The sequence below is a fragment of the Falco punctatus genome, assembly GCF_963210335.1.
Source record: "Falco punctatus genome assembly, chromosome: 9".
In the NCBI taxonomy this organism is placed as follows: domain Eukaryota; kingdom Metazoa; phylum Chordata; class Aves; order Falconiformes; family Falconidae; genus Falco; species Falco punctatus.
Window position 1 is genome coordinate 29,609,224 of NC_137589.1, and position 19,515 is coordinate 29,628,738.

The following is a 19,515-nucleotide window of genomic DNA, read 5'->3' on the forward strand; positions in this document are numbered from 1 at the left end:
TATTTTAAAATTAAGACTGCTGCTCAACCTGGGAATTTCAAGCTGAAATGATTTGTATTGTTGCTTTGATTCTCCTGATCAGAAAATAAAAAACTTGTTGTACCAAAGTATTTTACTTAGAAGAATCTTGAAGTCGGAATAACCACGTTTTTCTCCATAAGAAATTCTTAATCATAAATTTTTCTTTCTGCCACCTGAGCTATTAACAGGTTTGTTTTTCTCAGAAAAAATTAGAGCTGCCCATGTAATCACAGAATCCAGGAGCCAGGGCTTTTATGAAAACGCCTGATAGCACAAAGGGGCCAACGCTATACATAGCCCAGACGCTACACTGCTATAGACCGGAAGACGGGGAAGAATTTGGTGGGTGCAATAGCTCGACACCTTATTTATAGCATGAAGCTGTGGAGCAGCGGTGGGCTGAGCTCTAGTTGCCATTTCCCTTGCTTGTGTTTGCACCCATCAAAATAAAAATATGTGACACAGGCAAAGCTGGTGTCATCCACTCTCAGAAGGACACCTCCAAGGCAGGCTATTTTAATCTGCCTGGACATAACCACCATCCTTCTTTGCTTGTGCTTTACATACAGACACTCAGTGGAGATTTATGATCTTCTGTTGTATGTGCAAGCCCATATGAGGTTTTTTTCTGTATTTTCTCTCTTATCCTGATGGGAAGGGTTGCAACACTGTTCTTGATGTACAAGGGATCTGCCCAGGAGAGCTTTGTAGAACTGCAACGGAAGTGCCCAGGCTAGATCTTGTTAGTGATCAAAAGTTGTTTGCCCTCTCTCAGACAGTGGACGTATTGACTGCGAGAGAAGCACAGGCTGCAGGTGGCTTAAGCATTAGCAGCATTGAGTACAGCAGCCTTTAAAGTCTTGAAGACTTCACGAGTACCCAGCAAGCAGATGATCTACCAGTGCTGCATTTAGCGGATAGACTTCCACCAAGCCAGGATGTGGGAATTGGGCAGGTGGCCTCATGGCGTGGGGGGGTTTCCTTTGCTGGTTTTGTGGGTTAGGAACGATGGGAAAAGAAGCTAAAAGCATTACATTGTTTTTCCTGTGCAGCAAGATTGGCCATTCATGGAAATGAAGGGTCTCACACAATTTCAAACATTAAAAACTCAGATGGGGCTAGAGGCCCATCAAAAATGTCCCCACAGCTACTGTCCTCTGAGACCACACTGCAACATCTAGTGCTCCCTTTCTGCAGGATAAGCAAGCAGTGGGAATCATGGGCTGCTGAGCAGAGCAGGGCTGCTGTCACGTTCACGGCAGGGCCCAGCAAAGGGAAGCCCCATGCCTGCAGGGGATAGAAATCCCTTTGGTTTTGAAAACTATGTTCTCCTTTTAAGATCTCAAAGCAGCCAGCAGCCCCAATGCACAGCCACTCTGCAAGGTGCAGAGGTGCACCTCAGCAGAGGTGCAAGGGTGTCACACAAGGGCACAGCCAACTTTAACCCCACAATGCCAAACGTGTACGTAAAATTCTCTTTCAGACCACCTTCTCCAGTATTCCTGTGTTGTAGTCGTGACAGGATCACACCCTCCCAGTACACCCTTCCTGCAATAGCAGGGCTTCAGGGATGGAGCCTGATGTGAGGGCTTAATTAATCAGTTAATTAATCCCAAACATTTTAACCCTCCAAATCCCTGCTGCACTCTAGTTTGGCAATTTGTTCATTAGTGGAAGATTTTCATTCGTGTTTCAACCTGGATATTTTGATTTTTTCCCCAAGATAGAAGTGAAATATAATCATGTCATTAGGAGAGCGAGTGTGTTTGCCTGTGTGTGCGTGCATGTGTGTACGTACCACTGTCTCACGTTGGAGCAAGCTCTGCTCAGGATTTTTCTGTGCTCTCTCTAACCTGTCCTTGGATCCTCCTTTGCACTGGACATTGCAAGGCTAAAGTCAGGCTGTGCAGGGGTGGTAAAGCTCCCTTCCCTCTCTGCACTAGTCAAGCCACCCCAAACGCTTGGGCTGTACTGATACAGACACTTTTGGGTCTTTCTTGGGAAATGGTCTTGGTGGGGGTCATACCCTCATTCAGTAGGAGGGAAGCACTGACTTTCCTCCTCAGGAGCATCAGGGCCACCCCACAGAGCAGAGGTGTGGAAAAACAACCCTCAGCTTGCTGGAGGAGCAGCAGCAAAATGCATAGTCTCTGGCTATCACACGAAATAGAAACCTGCCCTGCTGGGATCCTGCACTGCTTGTTTTGTGGTAATGTTATGTCTAAAGCATCAAGACACCCTGTCCTATCCCCTGGTAGGTTGGAACACCCGAATATATTTTACAGAGCTTCAAACCCTTCTTCCACCCTTTGCCCTGCTTCCATCCCTGTCCCTGACTGAGCTAGAGAACTGCCTGCCTTACCCAGACCGTTACCCACACCTTGTTGCAGCCACTGTTCTCAGCCCTTCATTTCTTTCCTGTCCTCTGCTCCCCTGAGTACACACACTCACTACCCTTTGCTGAATCTCCAGTCTCTCACCTTAAGACAAGCTCAGCAGCTGTACTCAGGTGTCCAAACTCCAGCCAGCACCACCCAGAAGAAGGACCTCTGGGCAAGTGAGAGGATTTACTACTCCAGATCCTAAACACCACATCAGTGCTGTTATTCTGCTGGTGCACATTCCTGTTCCCTGGGTTTTTACAGCACATCTTTGTGCCACTTGGCTACAGTAATGAGGCCCCACCTAATTGCCATTCAATAAACTCCAGTTAAATTAACAGCTCCATCCAATGATCACCAACATCTGCTGTTCATCAGGCAGCCTTCCCTCCCCTCCTGCTCCCTACATCTCCTTAAATCCCAGTGCCCCAAAATTCAGCCTGTTGGGTCTCTACTGAAGGGTTGTGGAAGTCTTGTATGGCTAGGGGATTTTTATAGAGTGTGTGGAGGGATTTGTGTGAGAGAGAGCAGCGGGGAAGGTTGTGGGTGTGCAAGCAGAGAGAGGATATGAGAAAGAAAGTGTGTGTTTAAAAGGGGAAAGGCCAAGAAATTTTGCAATGCCCCAGGGCCTGGAAGGTGCATGAGACAGGCAGCAGGCAAAGGAGGGCAGTGTGATGAAGAGCAGCTGGAGACCCCAAGTGCCCAGTTGAGCCTCAGGAAAGAGGCTATGTCAGGCAGGGCAGGTGGATGGGCTGAGTGGATGCACACACATGCTTGCAGCCTGTGGGAGGAGGCATCCCTTTGTGTCCATGGGGTACGTTCACCCTATGGTGAATAGGGTGAATGCACCCCTTGGATCCATGGTGCAGCTGTGCATGCAGAAGTCTGTCTGATTGTGGTGCGGCTATCTTATCTCTGTGTTAACACCCAGTATGTTTGTGATGGGCATGAGCTAGGTGTGACTCAGACACGCTGTCTCTGCTCTTAGTTGTGTTTGGCCAGTGTATGAACCCACTCACACGTGTGGGAGCACATGCTTAGCTGCAATGATGGGACTAGGTGAGCTGGACCAAGACATAACCACAAAAGCACACAAGCATCCCTGTGCCTTTGTCTCACAAATACCCACTATCTTGATCTCTGGACCTTTTGTCACACTGGTGATTTATTTTCCCCACATTGCATATGGAAGAACTGGTGAAAATGGGACATGACTCATGCAGCTGACACCAGCAGGGACACTGACTTCACAGGAGCTTCACGCTCCTTTGACTCACCATTTCTGCCTGAAAATTTTGTTCTGCATCAGCCCAGCTCTAACTGAAAATCAGATCCTAAATCAGACTTCTATAGGTAGGTTCAGTCTATTTGTACACAGTTGTGTAAAGCCTGTGTGTGCATCACCATCTCCAACAGCTTCACAGCAGCTGGGGAGAGGGAAGGTCACCTCTCTGATTCAGAGGTTAACAGGGTCATGCTTCACTTGTGGAAAAAACTCTTGCTTAAAATTAAGCCTCAGCCTTGCATAAAGGTAGGCCAGACAAGCCATTAAAAAAGGTCGAAGATATTATGAGCTCCTAATCCAATTAGATACTTATTATCTGTGAATTCAGCACAGCCTCACTGTTAGAAATATGCTTAGGAAAATGAGCATCTTCAAAAAAACCAGTTGGAGATCGAGGGTGCCCTGAGAGCCGAGGCAGCCTTGTGAGAGATTATGCCACTGCCTGGGGAGTATTGGCTGCAGCAAGAGCCACATTGGGCTTTCATTACTACCTTTCTTCGTTGACGTCACCTGGTGGGTGGCATTACATTGCTGGTGAAGGAGGCAGACAGATCTGTAACCATCCCTTCTTCTGAATATAAGTTTAAGAACAAAGGGAAACAAGAATTTCTATATTTGATTAAAATCAGTGATGCAGCAGCCTGACTTGTTGGGAGTTCTCCAGCAAAACATTTTTAATGGAAAATATCATTCTGGCAAAACCAACAGTTTCCATGGGGAAATAACAGTCTTTACCGTTTACTTCTTGTGGTTTGTTTTTTTTTTTTTTTGGTCATTCCAGCAAAAAGCACATTTTAAGCATGTTTCCTACTAGTCATGTTCTGGAAAAAAACTTTCAGTGGGGTAGAAATCTAACTGTCTATAATCTGGAATTTGATTGCTTTATTAAGGAATTTATATGGTAACAGTCCTGAGATACTAGGGGAATAGATTTTCTCCCCTGGCAGGCAGTGTGACTTCAAGAAAAGAGTGTTTGTGTGTTGAATACTGGCTGAAAAAGTTATGGAAATTACCCCCCCTGATTTAATCCCCTTTGTCTCCAGACAAGAAGGTCTTTGATTTATTTTCTTGGTGATAATAGACTGAACCATGGCTGGTTTCTCTCCCTAAATGGAGCACCTTGCACATCTTGCTGTGGCAAACTTCCGTGTAGGTGGGAATGGCTTTGGGTAGTTTCTTGTGTGAAAACGGACAGACGTGCTTTGGCCAGGGCAAATATTGTTGCGCCAAGGCCTGGATTTTTTTTTAAGTGCTGGCTGAGGCAAAGGATGGGTGTGGGGAATGCCTCTCTCTGCCTTTTGCAGCTCTCCCCTCTTGAAGGCAGCATCAGTTTGGTTTCTTATTTATAAAAGGCAACTGATTTCAATCTCTTCCCCTGTATTTTACAATCTCCCATGCCTGGCTGAGCAGAGCCAGACAGCTTTGCAATAACTAGCTGAGCAGCAATATGGATTTCCAGTGCTGCTGTTTGGCTGCAATCACACTTCGGTTGTAGCTTCTGCCTTAGGAAAGTGATACTCTTTTAAAAGCAAACCTGCCCATCAACAGAGCCACCCCTGGGCAGGAGCTTGAAGATGCTGGCAGGTGGAGATCAGACCAGGAAGGCAGCACTCCTGATGGAGCTGGGACTTAGGTACCACTTCCTAATCTCCAGGAAAAAAAAAAAAATATCGCAGGCTGGACCTGCTGAGGGTGTTCAGCACTGCAGGAGTTGAAGTGATCTGGAGCTGAGCGCCAACAGTGATTCTTGCTTCTGACACGGATTTGCTGCTCAGCCTTACGAAGATGGAGTTTCCATATTTTAGCTGTGAGAGCAGCTCTTTGGCCAGGCAATAGCACTCAGAGTCTGTGCTTTGGGTTTACATCTGCTGAACATCTGGGCTTGAGGGTTTAGCCACACAGAAATGGTCACCAGCATGCACTTGTAAAGGGCATCTATTACGCTGCATTAACCCCACGTGGGCACGTGCGGGCAGGATTAAGAGGTTGTAATCACATTTAGCTTGGTGGGCTTTTGAAAGAGAAATCAAATGAAGCCTGTGAACAAGGACGTCCCTGCAGGGGCTTAACGCAATTTGTCTAATCCACTTGGCGTGTAAATGGTTTGTTCAACTTCATCTTTCCTGCCAGTGTGTATAGACAAGGTGGGAGTGAGTGCACATGGGCTTGAGACCCTCAGGTAAGCTGAGTCAACTTTGGTGGGGTGGGGTCTGGCTCTGGGCTTCTCCTCCTGTACCCCTTAGAGCGGGGCCCTTCCCTGGAAGTCTGAAACAAGTGGAGGGAAAGCGTGATAGACACAGCTGAGGGTAGGAAGCTGAGGGTAGGTTTCCCCTGCTAAGTGAAAGACAGAGGAGGAGATGTCAGTAAATAGGCTATTAACACCCAATGTCACTCCATTAATTTCGTGGAATAAATCTATCCTCTTTTCTTCTTCCCATCTCCCATGGCCTGAGGTGGAGGCTGTTTGCTGGGCTGGAATGGAGGACCAAGATGAAAACAGGGCTGTTCTTGGCTCAGTCCCCACCCTTGGAAACTCAGCCAGCTTTGGCACCAGCACTGTCCCTTTGATTTTACAAAGGGGACTAGCAGTGGCAAATGCACCTTCCATGCCAAGAAAGCAGGAATTTGGTGGTATTTGCTATATTCTCTCCCCTAGAAAGGCAAGATGTCTCCCAGACAGCATCCATACAGCTGTGCCCATCCTGTCAAGAAGGTACCTCTCCCTCCACATCTGCACTTCCCCAGCAAGAAGAAAGCCCACAGAGGATGGGAAGAGCTGCTGGCTCTGTCTATGGGCCAGGGTCTTTACTAACAGGAAGCCAAGACTCAAGGCAGAAGGGTGAAAAGGCTCCCTGGGCTGAGCTGCAAGGCCATGGCCAGAGGAATAACTGCAGCCAGTCCCTAACTGGAACAGCTTGTCTGGGTCCCAGTGCCTGCAGCACCAGATGCTGCCACCTGGTTAAAGAAGCAGCTCCACTGGGACATAAATTAGGGGATTTTGTTCTCTACGTGCTGCTCTCAGAGCTGCAGCATGAACTATACCGCAAGACTGTTATCCATGTAGGAGACACTGGTGAGGTACTCACAGCCCGTGGCTGTTCACGTCCCATCCACCCACTGCCACTGCAATAGTTCATGCTATCAGTAGCTACAAAGGCCATCAGGACCTGTGCTGTTTGTGCTGGGCATTTCTCTGGCAATCACTACAACCAAAGCAAAAGGAGTGAGCACTGGATGGAGGAGAGGCAAAAGGTGGTAACGGGACCACAGCTGTGCTGCAGGAGTGTTCAGGCTTAAGGACATTGAGCATCTCCCCTCTGCAAAAGCGGCAATGGATCTGTCCATGTCTGTATCTTATTGACCTGCCTGCGTTGTAGCTGTAATTAATTCATACCTGTAAAGTACTACTTAAATATCCTCACAAGCTAGTAACATAGACATGGAACAGAGTGTGACTAACCTACATGCTTTCACAGCAATCCCAGACCCAGTCTCAAGCCTTCCCAGACCACATGCAATCACATCCAGCCCTTACTGCCATGGATCAGTGGAGGTTTTGGTTGCCAGGTAGAGATCTCATTGATTTTTATAGGGTTTTTTAATTGATGTTGCTATGGCAGGAAAGAGTTTTGCCCTATCAGAGACCACATGGTTGCAGGTAAAGACCGCTACAGTTTGTGGGAGGCTTAATTAGAGAAGCTGATTTGAGTGACCTGCCTCAGCACTAAAAAAGCCTTACTAGGACCAGCCTTGCCTCAGGAAGATGGGGTAGTTTGGTAAGTGCTGTCAGGAGGGAACTCCCCAGCTCTAACCAGCCTAACTAACCAAAGTCCACAGCAACTTCCCCTCCAGTGTGAGAAGGCTCGTGACTCAGTTTTTAAAAGCCTGCTGTGATAAATAACTTTCCCCATCCCTTTGTCAATGCAGCCAGCACAGTCCCGGATGCTTGGTGGTACTGCTGCCTTCACATGCCACAGGCCACCCCACGGGTCCTGCTGAGGGTCAGATGGGGTGGGTGGGGATGACTGAGATGGAGGGGAGAGGCAACAGGAGGTGCTTTGGTTTCAGTCATGCCTAGTGCCGTGGGAAGCCAGGGAGAAGGTGAGAAGAGACCCCGCTCTGGCATGCATCCCTCACATCCCCCTTCCCACTGACTCTTGGGCAGCTGCAAAATTCACCACTTTCCCAGCACTCACCCAGGAGGGAATAACGATAATAAAAACAAAATTAGAACAACTCCCTTCCCCAGACGGGGGGGAGTGGGAAGGGAACAAGCTCTTGAGAACGGCTTGGATTTCACAGCCTTTCCTGGCAAACGTGACTTTTCAGAGAGAAAGTCGCCACCACCGGCTTGTCCTTTGTGTCTGCAGAAATGGGGTCCTCTCTCAGCCTTTCCCTTGTCATTGGATCTGGTTGGAGCGGCTGCGGTGCTGGCACTTCCCCCATGCAAAAGAAGCAAATTTGTGATCCCTGCTGTGGGCTCTGTGTTCCCAGCCTCTCTTGCCTCATTTAAAGAAAACCCCCAGACCCCAACAATGTAGAGCTTGAAATCTTTTCTTCCTACTTGATACTTCATTATTGTGATTGCTTTTTATTGATTGACAGAGCTGCATTTGCAAACACCCAGGACCCCTGGAGAACTGCAAGTGGCTGTTACGGTCCTGCTTTCACACACGTGTGCACTGTCTCCCACTGAGCGTGGTGGAGCCACATCTTCCCCTGCTTCTGAAACTCAGCTTCCTTGGAGGGATGGTGGGGAGATCAGGAGCTGGTTTCTCTGCCAGGCAGGGTAACACAGAGCTGGTCCATCTGGGAGGCACAGCTGGACGCAGGGCTGCTACCAAGACCTTTATTAATAATGGCCAAAATGGTCTTTCTCTGTGCACCAAGGGCAGGCTGTGGCTCTTGGGAGCCACAGGTGCATGTCATGCACAGAGACATGTCACTACATCAGTGATACGTAGGTCCTGGAAAGATCTTTGGTTTCCTTCTGAACTTGAAAATCTCTGTTTCCTCCAAACCCATGCCACAGCTCCCCACTGGCCTCATGTGAAGGGACACTGTGGTTTTCCAGCCACGTTTACAGGGGTGTCATCTAGTCACCTCAGCCAGAGACCAACCCCTTGTCCCAGCCTTCAGAACCTCCTGTGCCCTGCAAGCAGGTACAGAGCAGCCAGTGCCCACTGAGCCATCTCACTGTGGAGACCCAGCCCCATACCTGTGAGCAGACTTCAGCTCCTGCCTCTTCTGGGAATGCATGGATGGGTGGATGGATGGATGGATGGATGGATGGATGGATGAGCAACCTTAGCTGTGGGGAAGATCCTGCCCTTGTTTCTGCCTTGTGACACTGTGCATGGGTGCGCTTGCAGGGTCTAGACTGGCTGCAAAATCTGCAAGGTCCCAGCCTGTTTCTGGGGCTGGGAGACCTTGCCTTCTTATGTGAGACAGACCCAGCTTGCTGAGGCACCCCCACCCTGTGGTGGGACAGGCATCTCAGCTCTGCTTGTGCTTGTGGGATTTAAACCCCAGGAATATGGTCGGGGTGGTCAGAGCAGCCTGCTGAGGACTTCCCAACAGCAAACCCTTTTTCCCGCTCTGAACTTCTTGCTAAACCCAATTAAGCACAGTGCAATCAATGGTCAGGGCTTGTTAATATAAGGGCTTGGCTAGTTTCATTCCTGGCTGCCAGCAGGTGGGAACCAGGGTGAAGGAACAGACAAGGCAGCAAAACCACACAGCACAGCAAAGCTCTGGCAGCTTTCCTGCTCTCTCCTGATTGGATTTAGGAGGACAACAATTCCCAGCAGCCAGATCTCCTGAGGTGGTCTGGAGGATGTGTCTGCCTGCCCTGGGTATTCAATCAAACCTGAGGATACTTCTGTCTCCTGACTTTCTGAGGGCACATTGCTTGGAAGATAAGAGACAAAATGCAACTGTCAGAATACAGATCTTGACTGTGATGTACGGGGCAGTGAGATGGGCTGCTGCTTGTTATCCCCTGCCCTGTTGCAGCAACAGACAAGGGGACGACACAGAGAGTTGCTGCCAGCCAGCAGGCAGATCACAGGGAGCCCAGCCATAAGGAAAAAGATGGCCTGAAAGGATCACTTGTAAAGGTGAGGAGAGCACTAGCTATTAACCTGCTGCAGACACTGATTAAAGAGACACTATCCTATAGATTACACTCAAGCCACACTAGGAATAGCAATAATTCCTAACCTGGGGGCTTCCAGTGCTCTTTCCAAGTGTTTTGAATTTTAAAGCAGACCTTTTCTCTCCTTCCTGCAGGCAGGAAGCTATTGGGCTGCCCCAGCAGTGCTAACCCAACCCTCACTTCCATTAGACCAGCGTTTCGGCACCACTCAGTGAGATGGCTTAGCACAAGCACAGGCTGGGGTTGCCTTGCCTTGCCTGAGCAAAGCGCTTACAGAACCAACCGTATAAAAGCTGGGGATGCAAGCTGAGCTGGCTCGCAAGGCAGCCTGCCCTCACCTGCCCCAACATGTCAGGGATGTTTTTTCTTTCTTCCAGCTCAGTGGCACTGAGCAGCAGGTGGGATCCCTTCCCAATGGCAGACACTGGCAGCAGGGGAGCAGGTCCAGTGCTCACATGACCACCGCCCTGGCCACTGGCTGCCTCCCTTCCCACCCCATCCTCTCTGCAGCAGTTTCCAAGCCAGGGCCATAAAGCCACCTCAGAAGTCCCTGAGATGGACTTTAAAGCAGCTGCCAGCTGACTTTCCTGGGCCAGTACACCACGGCTGGCCACTTGGAGGGATGACTAGCAGAAAAATGTAATGCTCTGTGGAGATGCAGAAGGAGGAGACCTGGGCTTGTCTGTTTCCTAAATGGTGGCACTTTAGGATCATGGCAATCCTCACACCTCCCCAGGGTCCAGGAAGAGGAAGATCAGAAGCAGGGGACTGACAACTGACAGCATTGCAGGCACTTTACACCCTCCCCAGGATGCCTTTATTTGCCTGAGTGGTGGGTGGCAGCACCCACAGGCAAGAGAACTATGTCCATTTTTCCCCATATCCTTGGCAGAGACCTCGTGACAACCCAGATAGGAAGGTCTCCAGCTCTCTCCTTGCAGCCCAGGGGTCTGTGCTGGCAGGGAAGAACCAGGGCAGCTTTGCAAGCAAGCACCACTTCCCTCTGCCTGCCCCAGCCCCTTACCCGGATCACCAGCTTAGACCTTCCCAGACAACTAATCTGGGGTATTTGCATCTCAGAACAGATTATCCTGAGAGCTGAGCCACCTCCCTCCCTGGGATCATGGTGCCTCCAAGGGTCAGCCCTGAGCCCAGCACCCCTGAGGAAGTAAAGGAGCAAACAGAGCCCCATCCCCTTACAACCACAGTTTCACAACTGCTCTGCGTCCACAAAGACACTGAAAAAGGCAGGCTGGATGACATGGCCATGCTCCTACCCTTCATGGTGTTTCTGAAGCAGGTTATCTTTTTGCTGGGATCATTTTTGGGCACAACCAGCAAGTCTTTCCAAGGGGAAAACGGCTGCAGTGTGGGTGCTTGGTGCCAGCATACAGCCCTCCATCCCCAGACCTGCTTTGCCATGGGACCTCTTTGAGCCTCCCTGGTACCTCCCAGCAGAGGGAAGCACCGGCATAAAGACATGACCAGATTATAGCAATACTTTACGTGACGCCACTGATGGACATCAGCACCCTGCTTCCCTCCTGGCAGTCCGGGTGCTCCTCGGCCCCATCTGGGTGCACAGGGGAGCCCCAGGCACAGAGCGCCCGTGCAAGGGGATGGAGCAGCTGCCAGACCTTCGTGTCTGGGGTGCCCGGCAGCTTTGCATCCAGGAAGCTCTTCCCTGCAGTGAGGGCAGCTTTAAGCAGTGCCCCGAAGCCCTGGCATCTTGGAAGGGTTATTCCCTTTGTCTCATTTTCCTTTTTTCCAGATCTGACTTAAAACAGAGATCAAGATGACTCTCAGCGAGCAAAGATCCCATGACTGTTTCCCCAAGAGCCAGGATATTAGTCCTTGTATCCTGGCCATATTCCAGCTCGGGAAATTACCTTCTGCCTCCCTAAATCCCCCCTGCGGTTTCAATTGGATACAGGCTTCTTCGCTCTCTTGCTGAAACTGCTGCGCAGGGTTGCTGTGCGCGGTTAAGCAGCTGCTGCCGGAGGTGGGCGGCAGGATGGATCCGGGGGTGCCGGGGCCGCAGCGCAGCGAGGGCGGGGAGCGCCGCCTGCCGAAGCGCCAGCGCAGCGGCCGCTCCCCGGGGCTGTGCTCGGCGGGCAGGGCTCGGGCTGCTCTGCCGGGGCTGCCCCGGCGGGCTCATTGCCCAAGCACAGCTCCCTCTTTTGCCCCCTTCACATCGCCGAACCACGACGAGCACGCACCGAGGTGGATGTTGCTTCGTTTTCCAGCACCTCGGCTGCCTGGCTGGACAGCAGGTGCTGGAGGATCGATTTGCTCACGCACCTGGAAAACACGTGCTCTTCGCACAGGCACATTTAGGTACAAAATCCTCTCCCCCTGGCTAGCTCTCACATCTTTGCAGAATAATCGTGGACTTCCAGCCATTCCAGGACTTGTCACTCTGGGAGCAGCTGTGGGGGCCCCATGTGGGATGCTGCGCCTGCAGTATGGGGTCCTGAGCAGAAAGGGGCCATGGCACAGTGTGGGACCCTGCCCAGAGGAAGGGCTCTGCTCTGCCCTAAACCCAAGTCACAGCCTGCACACCCTTTCACAAGCCCTTGTGCTGGGGAAGGTGCCAGCGCAGTCCCGTCTACAGAGTCACCCAACACTGGAGCAAAGCCCAGGAGCCAACAACCCTGGAGCAGGAATCCCAGAGGTCTCCAGACTGAAGTTGTTCAACCTCGAGTTAAAAATGCAATACTGTTGAGCAACCAGATTTTGCGTTGTTCTTGTTGCCAGAATCTATACAAGCAAATTACTTTGCTGTCAGGAATACAACAGGAGACAGAGAGAGAAATCCCCTGCCTGGGCACTCTGGAGACATACCCACAATATTCTGAGTAATGCAGCCATCTCGCTGACATCCCCTGACATCTGGGGAATATAAAAAAAACCCAACAGAAAACCTTTAAAGTCATTTAGTAGATGTGATTTGTGGATGAAATATAATACACAGTGAAAGGTGAGGACAACAATGGCCTTTAATGAAGTGTCATGGAGGAATCTTGTATGTTTGTGCATGGTGTGTCAAGGGGAGGTGTTTATGAATATACATAAATACATACATACACACACATATCTGTTAAACATTCTTCCTATGTGTTCCGTGTGTGTATATAAATATATACGTCTGTGTATGTGTCTGAGCTGCCAAAAGCAGTAAAATTTCAATCCAGCATGCAGAAAGTTGTGGGTGTGGGGCCCGCGGACAGGAGCTCAGCCCTCTCTTTTCCCCATGAATCACAGCTCAGGGATCAGTGCAGACATCAACACTGGTGCCAACTCTTCTTCCCTGGCTCCTCCAGGCTGAATTCCCTCCCCTCCCCGCCCCCCTCCCCCCCATCCCCCCTCTTTCCTACCCTCCCCCTTCCTTTCCCAGCAGGATGACATTCATCCATCATCAGCATTTTAAGTGCTGGCATGTCATTGAGGCTGTCAGCCACCCTCTTTTGCTCAGTGCAAGGTGCTCCGCTTGGTGGCTTGTGCGACCATTTCCATTTGGAGTCTGTAATCCTCCTATTCGGGTTAGTTCCACTCGGTTTCACGAAGTGCAGAATGAAGGGAACCCAATGGGATAGCAGTAAATTATATCAAATAATAAAGAGAGGGCTTGCTCTAGTAACTCCAACCACAGGATACACAGATGCATTGCCAGGGGTCAAGTGCTGCAACCTGCCAAAGTAAATCCCCTATAGCCTGCCCTTACTCCCTTCACCCCTAAAGCCAGAAAGTCTCTGGGTCCTACCTCAGTGCCACTGGGTGTAAATCTGGAATTAACTCCCCTGACTTTAGTGGAACTACTCCAGATTTATGGCTGTGAAACTGAGCTTGGGATCTGGCCCCAGCTCAGATCCAGTGGGTGTAAACTGAGCTCCAGCAGCCTGGCCCCATAGCTGAAAAATGGTTCGACATAAGGAGAAGGGGGCTGGAGACAGGGTTACTTAGGAAAGTCAGCACAAGGTGCCAGGGAAAAGTCTCTTCGCTATCTCTTGCCCAGAGGGCTGGCATTCCTCGGAGGTCTGCCTGTATTTCATCTCATCAAATGAACACGTCCTGATGTCAAACGACCATGTCCTGATGTCAAACGTGCTCTTCAGAAAAGACGGGCTGTCCAGCAGTGGGTACCACTGGGAGGAACATCCGGTCCCACACCCCACCACCCTGCTCCCTCTCCCAGCAGATCCTCAGTCCCCTTTGAAGCCCACACAGCCCTAACCCACAGGCTCCCTCACCCCAGCCACTCCAGGTGCTGTTGCAGCAAAAGGCAGTCAGAGAGATGGCACAGCTGCCATCCCAACCCCGCTATGTCATGCTCGACTACTCAGGTTTAAACTGGGAGTTAGAGGAGATGCTTATTTTAGAAGCAAGTTGTTTTTGCAGCATGCTTAGTCAAAGCAAAATTGGGAGGGGAGGCAGGAGGATTATTTAAAGGGAAACCCCCTGAGCATGCACCCAAGCAGTGGGCTAATTTTAGAAGCCAGAATATCCTGGAGTCGTGACAAGGGACTCAACAGAACTTTAAGATGTGGGCAACACACCAGAAGAAAGCAAGGACCAGGGCTGGCCGTGTATGGACTGGTGCTGAAAGCCCCAGTAGATGCACTGAATCAGTCACTTTGGCTGCAGCAAGCAGCTTATTGCTCTGTGCATGTTTCCCCATCCCTACATTGGGATACTGCTTTCAGGTGAAATTGCCAAAAGGGTCACAAGCCAGGGTCTGCAGATGCAGAAAAGAACAGTTTATTTCAATCTCTGAGGAAAGGTAAAAGGGAATCTAAGGACTGGCTTGTGTTTTGGGTTTTTCATGCACTTTTTGGCAAAGCTGTTAGGACAAAGATCCACAGCAGCTCCCTGGCAGAAGTGTGAGCGTTTGCAGGAAGGATGCAAGCCACAAGGTCAGGGCAGTATGGAGCCAGCTGATGGGTTTTCATGCCACATCTGCAGACTTAAGATTAGGGTATAACATCGCTTCTGCTACTCCTGCAGCCTTGCCCTGCTGCTCTAAATACTGCACAACCCAGGAGTAAGCATTCGCCTGCCCACGATGCCTGCGTACAGTGGCACTTTGCAGGGCAGCAGTCCCAGGCGTGCAGAGCCCTGGCTCACCCTCCTCTTCTTGCTGGGCATCAACAGAGCAGCACGCTGGGGGATGTGCGTGCGTGCATGTCTGCCTGTGCTCCTTCCCTGCAACCTGCCAGCCTGCTGATCTATAAGCTAATCCTACCCCAAGCTGATCTATAACTAATTCACTTACAACACAATTGCAATATCGATTCCCAAACTGCTTTGCAGACAGTGCTAAAATGTGTGTGTATGGCAGGGACAAGGGAGCCAGCTGACAAAAAGCCAGAGCGCAGGGAGGGCTCCGCTTTTCACAGGGGAGATCAGAGCATGTTGCAGAGGCAGCTTTGTGTGCACCCTTTGAGTCCTTCCCTTTGTCTTGGTTGCCACCAAGGGCTGTGACTGGGTGTGTAGAGATCTGAACATGCCTTTCTGCCCAGGCACCCTATGACCCTATACATCCACCACCTTTGCGTCTGATGAGCAAGGCCTGTGTGTCACCATGGGAAGGATGGGATGCTTTTTGCCCGTCCCCACCATTTCAGGAGAGCAAGCCCTGTCCTGCACTCTCCCATTGCTATGGGAGTCATAGCTGCACAGGCAGGTGTGGGCTCTGGGTGCTGATGTTTGGAGGAGAAGCACACAAGCAAAGAGCAACTTCTCCAAGATCACACCTAATGGCAAGTGAGAAAGGCATTGTGTTCCCAGCCTGCTCTAGCCCTCTCCGGGGGTGGGTTGGAGCAAGAATTGTGCTTATCTGCAGAGGTAAACACCACTACAGCTTCTGGTCCATGTCCAGAGGACAGGGTAACTCATCCCAGCACAGCGATTGCCCTCTCACCACCACTCTGGGAGCCCCTGCCCTGTAGCAGCACTTTGAGGGCTGGCCTGAGCCCAGTGTCTTTGCACCTGACCTTGCTCACACCAAGCTGGCTTGGGATCAGTCTGAGGCTACAAAATCCAGCACATCCCAGGACCAGTGGTCTTGGTTGCTTCCCAACCCCTGATGCACACACAAGCTATTCCAGCATATTACCACCTCATGGAGCCGTGCAGCAGAGCACACAGGGGCAATGGGAAGCTTAAACCTGTCCCAGCTCCTGCAAGAGGCACCTTATTTCCATGCTTTTTTCCTAAAGTTTGCACCATTTACACCAGCAGAGCGTAAGAACACTGAAGCCACCAAGAAAAGCCCTCGTTTTGGTCAGTGGTCTCCAAGAGCGACTCTTTATTCCAGGAGCCACGTTTGAAAGGTTGATTTATGCAGCACAAAGTAAAGAAGACATATTTAATGACGAATGGAAATGTCATATTGATCCTATGGACAGGCTGTGAAATACTGTCGTACATGGACTGTCGCTGAATCCACCAAGCGGGTGGAGGCATTCAACAGCAGGGCAGCCAATATGGGGAGCACAGCACCCACCGCATGTCTGCCTGCATCACCAAACCAGGCTGGAAACCGGGAGAAAGCTCCTAAGCTGCAATAGAGAGAGAACGCTGAAGAACTTTCCCATTCATCCAACAGTACCTTTAGGATTTCAAGGGTGTTTGCAGGCATGAACATGCAGGACGGCAGGGCGGCCATCAGATCACACGCAGCACAGCAGGGCACTGACTGAGGCCACGGCAGTTCCAGCATTAAACAATATTGACAAGAGGCAGGGCCATGCATGGTGGAAGGACAGAGGTATGTGGCCGTCACCAAATACAGCTCAGTGATGGGCCTCCCACGCAGTCTGTAGCAGGAAGACCACTACCCATGTGCATCCCACGCCTGCGATTCTCTCCCCATGGGAAAGGCGATGTACCCAGAGCTGCCAGCACTCAGGCAAAATGCCTCAGGTTGGAAAATTGAGGGGCAACGCTGCTGTTGAGTCTAAGGAGGGTCTGTAGTAGCTTTGAAAAAGGCACCCCGCAACCACACTGCCGTGCAGGGTGACCCAAAAGGGACTTTGGTGGCTACCCTTCATACCCCTGCCCTGCTCACACTGCAGCCATGAGGATCCATTGCATTGCTGTAGCAAAGACTCAGCTCAGCTGGAGGAAAGTTCCACCTGGACAGAGCACAGCAGAGGAGAAAAGTGATCTTAAACTGGCAAAAATAGAGCATCGGCCTCATATAATTTCTCTGAAAACAAGATTTATTGAAGTTCTGTCTGTGGAAATCACTGTAGTGTGGAACACTCAACGTATAGATTCGATCACTGACTCGTACCCTACTACATTTTTCATTAGGAAAAATATCGGCTGGGAAAGTTTGACCTCATAATCTCTGCATTTTAAACAATAACCAAGGAAAACAAAAGTGACGGGCTAAGGAAATCTCTTCCACTTCAGCACTCCCCTAGGCAGGAGTCAGGAGGTGAAAATCACTGCTCTGGACCAGAGCTACCTGCTATGACCCTTTGTGTCCAGATCCCTCCAGATCTGATGGTCTTTGGCCACATCTACCCAAGAGGTCTCCACAGTGGGCACAATGCACATCAGTACCTGCTGGAGGACCAAGCCATGCCAGCTGTGTGCTCAGAGGGCAACTTTTCATAAAACTGGACTCTCTTCTCACCATAATTTGGGGGCCTGATGTGCCCAAGTAGGGACAGTCTCCACTGCAGGGCAAATCAAAGATAACCCTCATATGAGACTCAGCTTCGCACCTTTCTGTAATAACATCTCCCCAGCCTGAAGACAGCAGAGGGCTGAGAGAGGAGACAAGCAGACAGAGAGATTCCCAGTCAGTAGAGCTGTGATCTCCATCTTAATTTTGACCAACACATCCCTGTCGCCCCGCCAGCACCACACAAAGGATGGCTGGAGTCTCAGCTGCTGCTCCACCACAGCCCCTTTCAAATTAATTCCTGTTTTACGGTCTAAATAAATTAACCTCCATCGATTAAAGGTTCCCGGTGCTTTTAATGTCAGTGTCATAATCAGATACCAGAATGGATTTGCCTTTCTAAATCATAGCTCCAAAAGGCTTTCAATCTGAAGCTCTATTTTATGTGTGATCCAATTAGAGACCACAAGGCTTTGGGCCCCAGTTGCTCACTCATAGTTTGCATTACAGATACTGCTTGTTGGTGGCCTTCATGACTGAAAGGACACCTCACCCCACACCCCAACTCTTGGTGCTTCCCACCACCTGCACTCCTCGGTTCTCATCTTCCGACAGCCAGAGGCACCCCCCCACCCTGCAGCAAAAGCCAAACTCAAGAAAGCCCAAAGCAGGCTCTCTCCTTGATTCCTGCACCAGATCTACATGGGAAGAGGTTTCCAAGCCATTTATGAAGATGAACTCGTCTTGAGAGACAGCACTGGAGCTCCATCAAAACAATCTGTTCCTTCTGGGAGTCTCTGCCAACCCAAAGCCAAAATTCAAAGGATCTGGTTATCTGTGGGGTAAGTCTCTTCTCCCTAGTAGCGAGTGATAGGAGAAGAGGAAACAGCCTCAAGTTGTGCCAGCAGAGGTTTAGATTGCATATTAGGAAAAATTTCTCCACTGAAAGGGTTGTCAAGCACTAGAACAGTCTGCCCAGGGAAGTGGTTGAGCCACCATCCCTGGAGGTATTTAAAAATGTGTAGATGTGGCACTTAGGGACGTGGTTCAGTGGTGGATTTGGTAGCATTAGGTCTACTGTTGGATTCAATGATCTTAAGGATCTTTTCCAACCAAAATGATTCTATGATTCTACAATCTTAAGCAGTGTGTTGGGCAAAGAGCTGAAGTGGAAGTCTTGGAGGACTTTGGTCCCAAATGTGACCGAACACAACCTTTTGCCTGTAGAGAGAGGAAGGGGTACATCACAGGCAGCCTAATTGGCTTGGATCAATGAGAATAGCCACCAGCTTTCTAGGGAGGTTTTCTGTCTTCCCCTTTATCACTGCGGATCTTGGGGCCCTTTCTGAGCATCTATCTGATACCAGGGAGGGAATTCCTCTCCACCCCCTCTCCCGTGTTCATCATCTCCTTTGCAACTTCTTCCAAGATCCTTCGGTTTGATTTCCAAGTTCTGACATAGCCATTAGTTACAAAGAGCGATTAGTTTGGTTGTTGTCATTAAGTCATTTTTTAAATGGCTCCAGGCGGCATCAGAGAACAAAGAAACAAAATACCCGTGAAAAGAGTTAATCACAAATTACTAATTATTTCCCCCCCTCCCTCTGTGCTCTTTCCTCCCCAAATCATGAAATATTATCCCCATGAAGAAAGGAAAAAGTCTGTCCGTTCGTGAGCCCTTCATGGATTTTATACACCTAATTCATCAAACGAGAAACACTTCCTGATCGTCCGGGATTATTTTGAGAGGTGAGCTCATGACCCCCCCGACCCTGCTGCCGAGAGCTATGGCGAAGGGCAAAGGCTCTGATTTACGTGTCCCAAGATGCAGCCCCCAGCTACAAGGTGGGGAACAGTGGAGCCTCGCTGGCTCAGGGAACAAGCCCTGGTACCCCGGTGAGGGGCAGTCGCTGAGCTGAGCCCTTCATGTGAAGAGATCTCGTGACTCCAAGTGTTTCTGAACCCATTCGGATTTTATGGGGCTGCTGATTTCAAACAGGCCGAGCGCTTTGAACAAGGCGCTGTGCATGCCATT

At 50.1% G+C, this 19,515-nt stretch overlaps 1 protein-coding gene across 1 annotated transcript in view; it reads left to right on the forward strand.

Annotated features, from left to right (window-relative positions):
* Positions 1-19,515, forward strand: part of LBX1 (ladybird homeobox 1) — a 43,174-nt gene continuing 23,659 nt past the window's right edge. The window contains exon 1 of the mRNA XM_080402457.1: positions 1-19,515. This exon is cut by the window's right edge and continues 21,787 nt beyond it. The gene's annotated coding sequence lies outside the window, so the exon portion shown is untranslated.